This window comes from Aethalodelphis obliquidens, unplaced genomic scaffold, assembly GCF_003676395.1.
Source record: "Aethalodelphis obliquidens isolate GAN/ISIS:26980383/991018 unplaced genomic scaffold, ASM367639v1 scaffold1, whole genome shotgun sequence".
Taxonomy (NCBI): Eukaryota; Metazoa; Chordata; class Mammalia; order Artiodactyla; family Delphinidae; genus Aethalodelphis; species Aethalodelphis obliquidens.
Genome location: NW_020837945.1, coordinates 39,777,135 through 39,787,555, shown reverse-complemented (window position 1 = coordinate 39,787,555; position 10,421 = coordinate 39,777,135). Strand labels below are relative to the sequence as shown.

The window sequence follows — 10,421 nt, the reverse complement described above, 5'->3', positions numbered from 1 at the left end:
CTTAGCCTCCATGTGTTTGTATTTTTTACAGATTTTTTCCTGTAGTTGACATCTAGTCTCATAGCGTTGTGGTCAGAAAAGATACTTGGTATGATTTCAATTTTCTTAAATTTACCAAGGCTTGAGTTTTAACCCAAGATATGATCTATCCTGGAGAATGTTCCATGAGCACTTGAGAATAAAATGTATTCTGTTGTTTTTCGTTGAAAGGTCCTTAATAATATATTTTATATATATATATATTATTAAATAATAATAATAAATATCTATTAAGTCCCTCTTGTTTAATGTATCATTTAAAACTTGTGTTTCCCTATTTATTTTCATTTTGGATGATTTGTCCATTGGTGAATGTGTGGTGTTAAAGTCCCCTACTCTGACTGTGTTACTGTCGATTTCCCCTTTTATGGCTGTTAGCATTTGCCTTATGTATTGAGGTGCTCTTATTTTGGGTGCATAAATATTTACAATTGTTATATCTTCTTCTTGGATTGATCCCTTGATCATTAGGTAGTGTACTTCTTTGCCTCTTGTAATAATCTATTTTAAACTCTATTTTATCTGATGTGAGAATTGCTACTCCAGCTTTCTTTTGATTTCCATTTGCATGGGATATCTTTTTCCATCCCCTCACTTTCAGTCTGTATGTGTCCCTAGGTCTGAAGTAGGTCTCTTGTAGACAGCATATATAAGGGTCTTGTTTTTGTATCCATTCAGCCAGTCCATGTCTTTTGGTTGGAGCATTTAATCCATTTACATTTTAGGTAATTATTGATATGTATGTTCCTATTACCATTTTCTTAAATGTTTTGGGTTTGTTTTTGTAGGTCTTTTCCTTCTCTTGTGTTTCCTGCCTAGAGAATTTCCTTTAGCATTTGTTGTAAAGCTCATTTGGTGGTGCTGAATTCTCTTAGCTTTTGCTTGTCTGTGAAGGTTTTGATTTCTCCGTCAAATCTGCATGAGATTCTTGCTGGGTAGAGTAATCTTTGTTGTAGATTTTTCCCTTTTATCACTTTAAATATTTCCTGCCACTCCCTTCTGGCTTGGAGAGTTTCTGCTGATAGATCAGCTTTTAACCTTATAGGGATTCCCTTGTATATTATTTGTTGTTTTCCCCTTGCTGCTTTTAATATTTTTTCTTTGTATTTAATTTTTGATGGTTTGATTAATATGTGTCTTGGCATGTTTCTCCTTTGGTTTATCCTGAATGGGACTCTCTGCACTCCCTGGACTTGATTGACTATTTCCTTTCCCATATTAGGGAAGTTTTCAACTATAATCTCGTCAAATATTTTCTCAGTCCCTTTTTTTTTCTCTTCTTCTTCTGGAACCTGTATAATTTGAATGTTGATGTGTTTAATGTTGTCCCAGAAGTCTCTAAGACTGTCCTCAATTCTTTTCATTATTTTTTCTTTGTTCTGCTCTGCAGTAGTTATTTCCACTATTTTATGTTCAGGTGACTTATCCATTCTTCTGCCTCAGTTATTCTGCTATTGATTCATTTAAATAATTTTAAATTTCTTTTATTGTGTTGTTCATCATTGTTTGTTTGCTCTTTAGTTCTTCTAGGTCCTTGTTAAATGTTTCTTGTATTTTCTCCATTCTATTTCCAAGATTTTGGATCATCTTTACTATCATTACTCTGAATTCTTTTTCAGGTAGACTGTCTATTTCCTCTTCATTTGTTTAGTCTGGTGGGTTTTTACCTTGCTCCTCCATCTGCTGTGTGTTTCTCTATCTTCTCATTTTGCTTAACTTACTGTGTTTGGGGTCTCCTTTTCACAGGCTACAGGTTTGTAGTTCCCTTTGCTTTTGGTGTTGGCCCCCAGTGGCTAAGCTTGGTTCAGTGGGTAGTGTAGGCTTCCTGATGGAGGGGACCAGTGCCTGTGTTCTGGAGATGTGGCTGTATATTGTCCTTCTGGTTGGCAGGACCACATCCAGTGGTGTGTTCTGGCGTGTCTGTGGCCTTATTATGATTTTAGGCAGCCTCTCTGCTAATGGATAGGGCTGTGTTCTTGTCTTGCTAGTTTTTTGGCATAGGGTGTCCAGCACTGTAGCTTGCTAGACATTGAGTGCAGCTGACTCTTAGCATTGAGATGGACATATCTGGGAGAGCTTTCACTGTTATCACATGGAGCTGGGATGTCTCTTGTGGATCAGTGTCCTGAACTTGGGTCTCCCACCTTAGAGGCACAGGCCTGACACCTGGAAGGAGCACCAAGACCATATCAGCCACACAGCTCAGAAGAAAAGAGAGAAAAAGAGAAAGAAAGAAAGAAAGAAATTAAATTTAAAAGTTATTAAAATAAAAAAATAATTATTAAAATTAAAAAATTAAGAGTAATTACAAAAAAGAAAAGAAAAAAGAAAGAAAGAAGAGAGCAACCAAACCAAAAAAACAAATCCACCAATGATAGCAAGCTCTAAAAACTATACTAAGAAAAAAAACACAAAAAAACAGACGGACAGAACCCTAGGACAAATGGTAAAAGGAAGGCTATACAGACCAAATGGCACAAAGAAGCATACACCTACACACTCACAAAAAGAGAAAAAGGAAAAAAAAACACATATGTATCTATACATAAAAACAAAAAGGAGGAAGAGAGCAACCAAATCAGTAAACTAATCTCCCAATGATAATAAACTCTAAATATTAAACTAAGATAAACATAAATCTAGAAACAAATTAGATGCAGAAAGCAAACCCCAAGTCTACAGTTGCTCCCAAAGTCCACTGCCTCAATTTTGGGATGATTCTTTGTCTCTCCAGGTATTCGGTGTACATCAAGTTGATCATGGAGATTTAATCCACTCTTCCTGAGGCTGCTAGGAGAAATTTCCCTTTCTCTTCTTTGTTCCCACAGCTCCTGGGGTTCAGCTTTGGATTTGCGCACCGTGTGTTCTCCTGGGGAAGTTGTCCCTGGATCACGGGACCCTGGCAGTGGCGGGCTGCACAGTCTCCTGGGAGGGGAGGTGTGGATAGTGACTTGTGCTCACACACAGGCTTCTTGGTGGCTGCAGTAGCAGCCTTAGCGTTTCATGCCTGTCTCTGGGGTCCGCACTGATAGCCACGGCTCTCGCCTGTCTGTGGAGCTTGTTTAGGCAGTGCTCTGAATCCCCTCTCCTCACGCACCATGAAACAATGGTCTCTTGCCTCTTAGGCAGGTCCAGTCTTTTTTCCCAGACTCCCTCCTGGCTAGCTGTGGCACACTAGCCCTCTTCAGGCTGTGTTCACGCAGTCAAGCCCAGGCCTCTCCCTGGTATCTGACCTCAGAAGTCCGAGCCTCAGCTCCCAGCCCCCGCCCGTTCTGGCGGGTGAGCAGACAAGCCTCTCGGGCTGGTGAGTGCTGGTCGGCAGCGATCTTCTGTGCGGTAATCTCTCTGCTTTGCCCTCTGCACCCCTGTTGCTGCGCTCTCCTCCGCGGCTCCGAAGCTTCCCCCTCCGCCACCCGCAGTCTCCGCCCGCGAAGGGGCTTCCTAGTGTGTGGAAACCTTCCCTCCTTCACAGCTCCCTCCCACTGGTGCAGGTCCTGTCCCTATTCTTTTGTCTCTGCTTTTTCTTTTTTCTTTTGCCCTACCCAGATACGTGGGGAGTTTCTTGTTTTTTCGGAAGTCTGAGGTCTTCTGCCAGCGCTCCGTAGGTGTTCTGTAGGAGTTGTCCCACATATAGATGTATTTCTGATGTATTTGTGGGGAGGAAGGTGATCTCCACGTCTTATTCCTTCACCATCTTGTAGGTCTCTCTAAAGATGTTTTAGAATGCTTATGCATTTGCTAAGTCAAATGCAAGAGAACGTCCTGTTTTAGCCTGTTTTCTCATTTAACTTATCATTTTTAAAAATTAATATTCAATTCAATTAATTTGACTTTCCCAACAAATCCAAGATGAAAATAATAATTATATTTTAATTTTGTATGTTTAAAAAATACATAAATTTTAATCTGAGGACTACACTATTATTGTCTGAACTTCTTTTTTTGTGGCATTTTTTTCAACCCTTAGAATTATATTTCTAGAATATATTGTGAACTCATTGCCAGACTAGTACTTCCTAGAGAACAGATTCTCTCCTTTATCCTTATACCCTCTGTCCTTAGCAGGGTACCTGGCATGATGAGCACATTTAATACATTTTTTTGACTGGATGTATAAATTAACAACTTCTAAATATTAGTATCTTCTATTTGGAAATTTACTTTTTTCTTTTCTTCAAGGTTGTAGTCTTTGTATTTTAGATTGGTTGTTTCTATTTAAATGTATTAAGACCCTAAGGGATCATTTTCATCTAATTTTATTCAGATGGTTCCAGTCTTAAAAACAAACACAATCTTTCAAATCATTTACCGTTACTAATTTTTGGCCATTTTCCATACTTCTTTGTCTCAACTTCTGGGATATTTTATTGGCTTGATTTTTTAAAGCTAAGTCACAGTTTTAGTGACAGAATGAAGAGTTGGGAGGAAGTTTTAGAGACCTAGTAATCCACTAAGTAAATTTAGAGATGTAATAATTGTGTGTCAAATAATTTGCACATGTTTCTAAAAATAAATAACTGCAAAGTTAGGACTAAAACCCAGATCTAGATTACATTTCTTCAGGCTTCTTTCCATTATAATCCTAAATTTTGAAGGTTTTTCCCCTGGTTTTTTTTCTTTAAGCTGTTCATTTATTTAAAAACCATATACTGAGGGCAAACGTTTTGCCTGGTATTGTGAGGGTCATCATTAATAAACAAGAACACATGGAAAGGTCATCGTTTGATTTGAATAGACACACATGGCAGTTAGAAATATGGAAATGTTTTCTCTCCCATGTGTAATACTTCTCAATTTTTTTCAGATTTGTTGTTTTGCATCTTAAACAAGCTGATTCAACCTAGTGTTCTGAATTTCTTTACTACTTTTTAAATTATAGCCTTCCCTTGAGAAACTTGATTAATTCATATTGCTGGAATTATCACCTTAGTGCAAATGACATATGGTTTCATTCTGTTTCTAGTCTCTCTGGTTTGGAACATATTTTTGAAACACTAATAGATTTCTTATCCTGTAAGCCTCTAATGTTTTGACATTAAACATAGGCATTAAAAAATGTAGCAGTGTTAATTGAGAATGGTAATCAGGATGTCACCACAGGGTCCTATTTCGTGAGAGTTAATGTAACTCAATTATGTGTGGTATCCTTAGATGGAAGTTTAACAATGAGCTATTGTTTTAATTTTATATTGTTTCTATGTAAAACTGTGCTCTTTGTAAAATAACAGTATTTAAAGCTTGCAAAATATAAGTAATACTTAATTGCTACTATAGTAGATGGTAGTGTTTACTAACATTCTCAGGTTTAATCCTTTTAAAGGATATTTTGATATTTTAAATGCACATATTCCTTGTAATATTTCTTTTTACTGTTTAAAGAAAACTACTTGCACTTAAGCTTGAGAATTCAGTTAAATATTGTAAAAACTGCCAATCAGCAGAACAAAACAATATTAATAATAGCTGGTTTCACTAAAAAGCCCATTTTTTAAAAAATGAGATTTAAATCTAAGAGTCTTCTTCATCAAATTCATTTTCTCCTTTTCTACACTGGCTCTACCTTTGAGTTAATATCTCCAGTGTGAAACTGGGGCCAAGTGTAGAAATATCACAGTGGTTGAAAGGGCTCTTCACAGAAGATAGTGAGTTCATTGTAATGAAAATTATCAAGGTCAATGCTATTTGACTCTGGCAGGAGATTCTACAACCTGCATCTTTAAAATTAATAAGGACAAATTGAAATGATGGGTATTAAATCTGCTCCTGGAATTCTGGGAAAAGCAAATTTTATTCCAGAAAATCTTTTGGGAAGGCAACTTGGTGATTTGTCTTTTCAGTACTTGATTCTGGTTCTTTCCCTTATATTTTTGTTTTGTTTTTTAGAAAAGGCCTTTCACACCTCATGCTTTGCTTTTTCATTGGTCATTTTCTTTCTATCCTCTCAACATTACTCCTCTACTTGTTACATTTTGGATTTTGTCTCTCTACCTCCCCCACCCCAACCCATATAATACTCTTTGGTTCTGTCCCTTCAGAGGCTTAATTTATTTGCTAAAATTAGCTGATAGGACAGGTACTTTGATTCAGTTCCTGGTCTGTGCATCAGGTTGAGAAGTTTTAGCTACAAATTACAGAACACCCCAGTTTATGGTGACTTACACATTGAGTCAGGAAATTATTTCACATAACCAAAGTCCATAAACAGAGCAGGTCAGAGAATAGTATGATCAGATACTCAATAATGTCTTTGGGTACCTCTGTTTTCTCTGTCATTCTGTCATCCTCAGTGTCAACTTCACATTGAGCTTATTTTCTTTGTGCTTGCACATGAAAGGGAAGGATTGTAACTTTTATGGAAAGAAAATCTTCCTCAAATGTCCTCAACTGACTTCTCATGTCCCACAGTCTAGGTTAGATATTGGACATGGGATTTCCATGATTGGTTTAGAAAATCCATTTGGGCATCCACTACTAGCATATGGACTCGGGGAGAGTGTATACTATCTAACTCGTGACTATTCCAGATGCCTAGATATTATCTGGCACATAATAGGGTTTCACCTTATAATTTTGAGTAGATATTCAAACCCTCATGACTACTACATATGGCAGGTAACTACAGATAATGCTCCCAGAAAATCAGCTAAAAGACCATCTGTTCATTGTCTCCCCACGCTTTCCTCCTCTCCTTGAAATCCCTATCCATGCAGTCAACTCTGCTTTAACTCCTAGATCAATCTGGACTTAAAAGTTTAAGTGTGCCCCTTTCTTGTCTTTAAATCCTTCATTAGTATGGATGGGATTAATAATACCTACCTTAAAGAGTGCTTGTGAGGATTAGAAAAAATGTAGGCATAGCATCTGACACTGTGCCAAACATATAGATGGAATCTGATTAATGGTAGTATTATTTTCTGAACTCTTTGTACCAAACTAACTAATATCATGATATCCTCTCAGGCTGTCTCCTGTGCCACTGGTTACATTTGTGGCAAACCTGACCTGAGACCATGGTTCATAGGGCTGACACTTGGACCTCACATAGTTTTTAAACTCTCTGTGTTGTTTCTGCTCTGAAGATGTTTTTGGCACCAGAGTGTCTATTACCAAAGGTCCTAACTGTACTTGTCTCTGCCCTCAGCTTCTGATTTGGTTTCTATTTTAATTCATGCTCTCATTGCCTGTCTAATTTCTTAGTGCCCCTGGGGTGCTGACTTTTGCTTTGTCTTGATCTGCTCCTTACGTGGGTGCTGGAGTTGCCTCCGAACTCATTTGGTGACTTGGGCTTCCATTTTTAAGGACTGACTTCCTCAAGGCCAGTGTCTTCCTGCCTAAGTGGACATCCAAGTGTCATCTAACTAGATTACCCATCCTCGTTCTTGACTACCTTGCTGGTATATCTCATTTCTAAAGCTTCATACCTCAAACCTAGGTATTGAATGAAAATCACCATCTATGACTTAAGTACCCTGCAGAAAGGCTAATAGCCAAACCCACTCATAACAACCATTCTGCCCTCTGGGATATTTCAAATGCCAATCTTTGGCTCTGTTTCCACTTGGGCATTTATTCAGGCATTTGCAGACATGTCTTCTTCCCAACTTTACACTTGACACTATCCACTGTCTCTTTAAATGTGCATAGATTTAAAGAGTTAAAGAATTTCCTGATCATGGCTTATTTTTAAGAGAAACTGTATAAGACTGAGTATGGAATGAAAGAAAGATATATTAAAAGTGATGAAGGAGAGGTAAAGAGGAAAAGAGGAGAAAGCTTATTGGAGCTTATAGTTTTTAATATCAACAATCATGATTGGTAATTTCCCACTCAAAACAGTTTTTAATTATTTCCTTCCTCAATGCCCTTCTTGTAGTGTTTTTTTTTTCTCTAAGGGGAGACAATGTTAAAAGAAAAAGCCTCTGCTTAGCTTAGTTATTGGGTTGGCCAAAAAGTTCATTCGGGTTTTCCCGTAACATCTTCCAGGAAAAACCCGAACGAATTTCTTGGCCAATCCAATAATTCCAAATACGTGAACTCTTCTTACTGTACAGGGAAAACATTTTTGTAATACATCCAGTGGTGAATATCTGATGACTAAATGGCACATCACCAGGTATTGTATAATACTATCTACAGGCGACTCTCTGCTCAGTCCTGATGATTGGAATAGTTTATACATTACCTCTGTTCATAGTATCTGATGATGTACTGGTTTGAATTTTTTGCACTCTTCCCCATCTGTTTTTAATTTTCTTCATTATCTTGTCTTGTGAGGGATCTATTTCTGTGGTCCAACTCAAATTATTTTTTGGATTAAAATGGATTAAAAGCGTTATGGCAGAACTTCAGGAAAATCTCCTACATGTGTCATGAGAGTATTTGCTCTGCCTGTGCCATGCTTTTCCATATTAGAGAAGGCAGATTAATTTGACAAGGCCATGACTCTTGTTCTCAAACAAGATGTAGTCAAGTCTCTGTTTGCCTTCTAAGAGTATGTGTATAAACCATACATGCTCTGTTAAGACAGCCGCATATATGCATATATATAAATGGGTGTGTTTTCATTTTATATGTATGTATTTACTTATATAGATATATCTATCTAGAGAAATAGCATTTATATAAGTATATGTATATATATATGATAAAACATGACCATTATATGTGTATTTCCATATTCATATCCAATTCTAAATTTACACTATCTTTGATATAAGTGCTCTATGGAGGGCAGGGAGTCTTTCTGTCTTTGTTAATTAATGAATCCCAAATATCTAGATCTGTGACTCACCTGCTTTGAATGAAGGAAGGGATGTTGGCTGCTAATGTATGCTTTATAAAATATTAGGGAAAGCTCGTGATTGATATATTTGTGAAATAATTAGAGTGCTTAGAACACCTTCTCCTCCAGCCCAGGCATCTAATCTTGCCTACAGGGGCTTAGCTATTGGTCTAGGGAAAACCCACACTGTCAGCCTCCAGTGCCCTTTGAAACTTCTAGGATCTGGGGTCCTGAGATTCTTTGCCAAATGATTGACTCTTACTTTCAGGAAGAAATCTGGAAGTAATGTGGGCATATGAGATAGTACCAGTATTTTTAAACGTATAAAGAGAGAAACCAGCATATAAGAACATAAGGGTTTGCATTTTTGAATGGGTGATATGGTATCTGTGTATTTCCTAATGATGGCTATGGGCTTCATAATATACCAGATCCAATAGTGGAAAAACAATAAAAATAAAATCAATGTCAAAAGTCTAAGAGCAAATTTAAAAAGAAGAGCTAACAAAAACCCCAAATGTAGGAAATTCCTAGGGCTTTTGTGTCAGTTGAAAAGAGAGCAAAGAGATGGTAAACATATGGTTGGTGTAGTTGGCTGCTTGCAATTCTGTGTTATCTTAAAAAAAGAAAAAAAAAACCTTTCATATATAAACTTAATTTCAGTTGGAATACCATAATCAAGGGTTCGATTTTGTAACCGAGACAACATAGGTCACTTTTAGTGGTGGGAATTAAATTGATAATCTTATGTCGACCTTTCTTCTGCAGTAGAGGAATCTGGACGATTTAAATAACCCCTTTTCTTGCACAGGCATCTCTTAATTATTAACGTCATTTCCAGAGGTCTATCCACTCTGGTTCTACAGAAGGCAAATTGTACCATGATGCCTGCACGCCTGCATTCTTGACATGCAGTGACTGCACCCTCTTCCTTTTATGGATGAGGACATCCCTGGGCACTCAACAAAAATTTTAACTGGAATCAATCCTCAATTGGCTCTCTATTCTCTACTTGAGTGACACACCCTGATTTCAAAGAAATGCTGACATGTGGAAGATTAGCATGAAGGTGAGAGGGAAGAAAGAAATCAAGGCAGTAAACCCTAAACTTATGTATGTGTTGAATATTTCATGGGTAACTGCATATGGGATTGTGTTTTTTTAAAGTATGTGTAACATCTGGTTCTTTTTTTCACTGAAATCATGTGCAGTGCTTTTTCTTCTACTCAAGAACAGATTTTCTATTGTTTCATAAATAATTTTGCTTTTGTACCAAAGGCATTTGTATTAATTCAATATGGTGCAATAAAAGTATTCGTGGAATGGATTTAACCATATTGTTTATTGATTGCTCCACTTATTTGCTTTATGTTTATCTTTAGTCAGCTATCACATCAAGTTTTTTGGTATTCATTTGGACACAGAAATTAGATATAGAAGGAAACCCTACTGTTTATGGTTTTTTTGTTTTTGTTTTTTTTTTGCCTGGTGTTTGGAAGTCAGGAAGTAGGAGGGGAAAGTAGAATTTAAGGCCACTTCGTTTTGCAAGGAAGAAACATGTCTATGTAAATGCTTCTGCTACTGCTCTCCATTTAACAAA

The 10,421-nt window shown here is 37.1% G+C and overlaps 1 long non-coding RNA gene across 1 annotated transcript; it reads right to left on the bottom strand.

Moving 5' to 3' along the window:
* Positions 1 to 2,417: 2,417 nt before the first annotated feature.
* Positions 2,418 to 2,752, bottom strand: LOC113618282 (uncharacterized). The gene is made up of 2 exons (XR_003431964.1): positions 2,720 to 2,752; positions 2,418 to 2,578 (listed from the first exon to the last, which is right to left on the bottom strand). It is a non-coding gene; the product is annotated as an uncharacterized LOC113618282 (long non-coding RNA).
* Between the last annotated feature and the right edge of the window lie 7,669 nt (positions 2,753 to 10,421).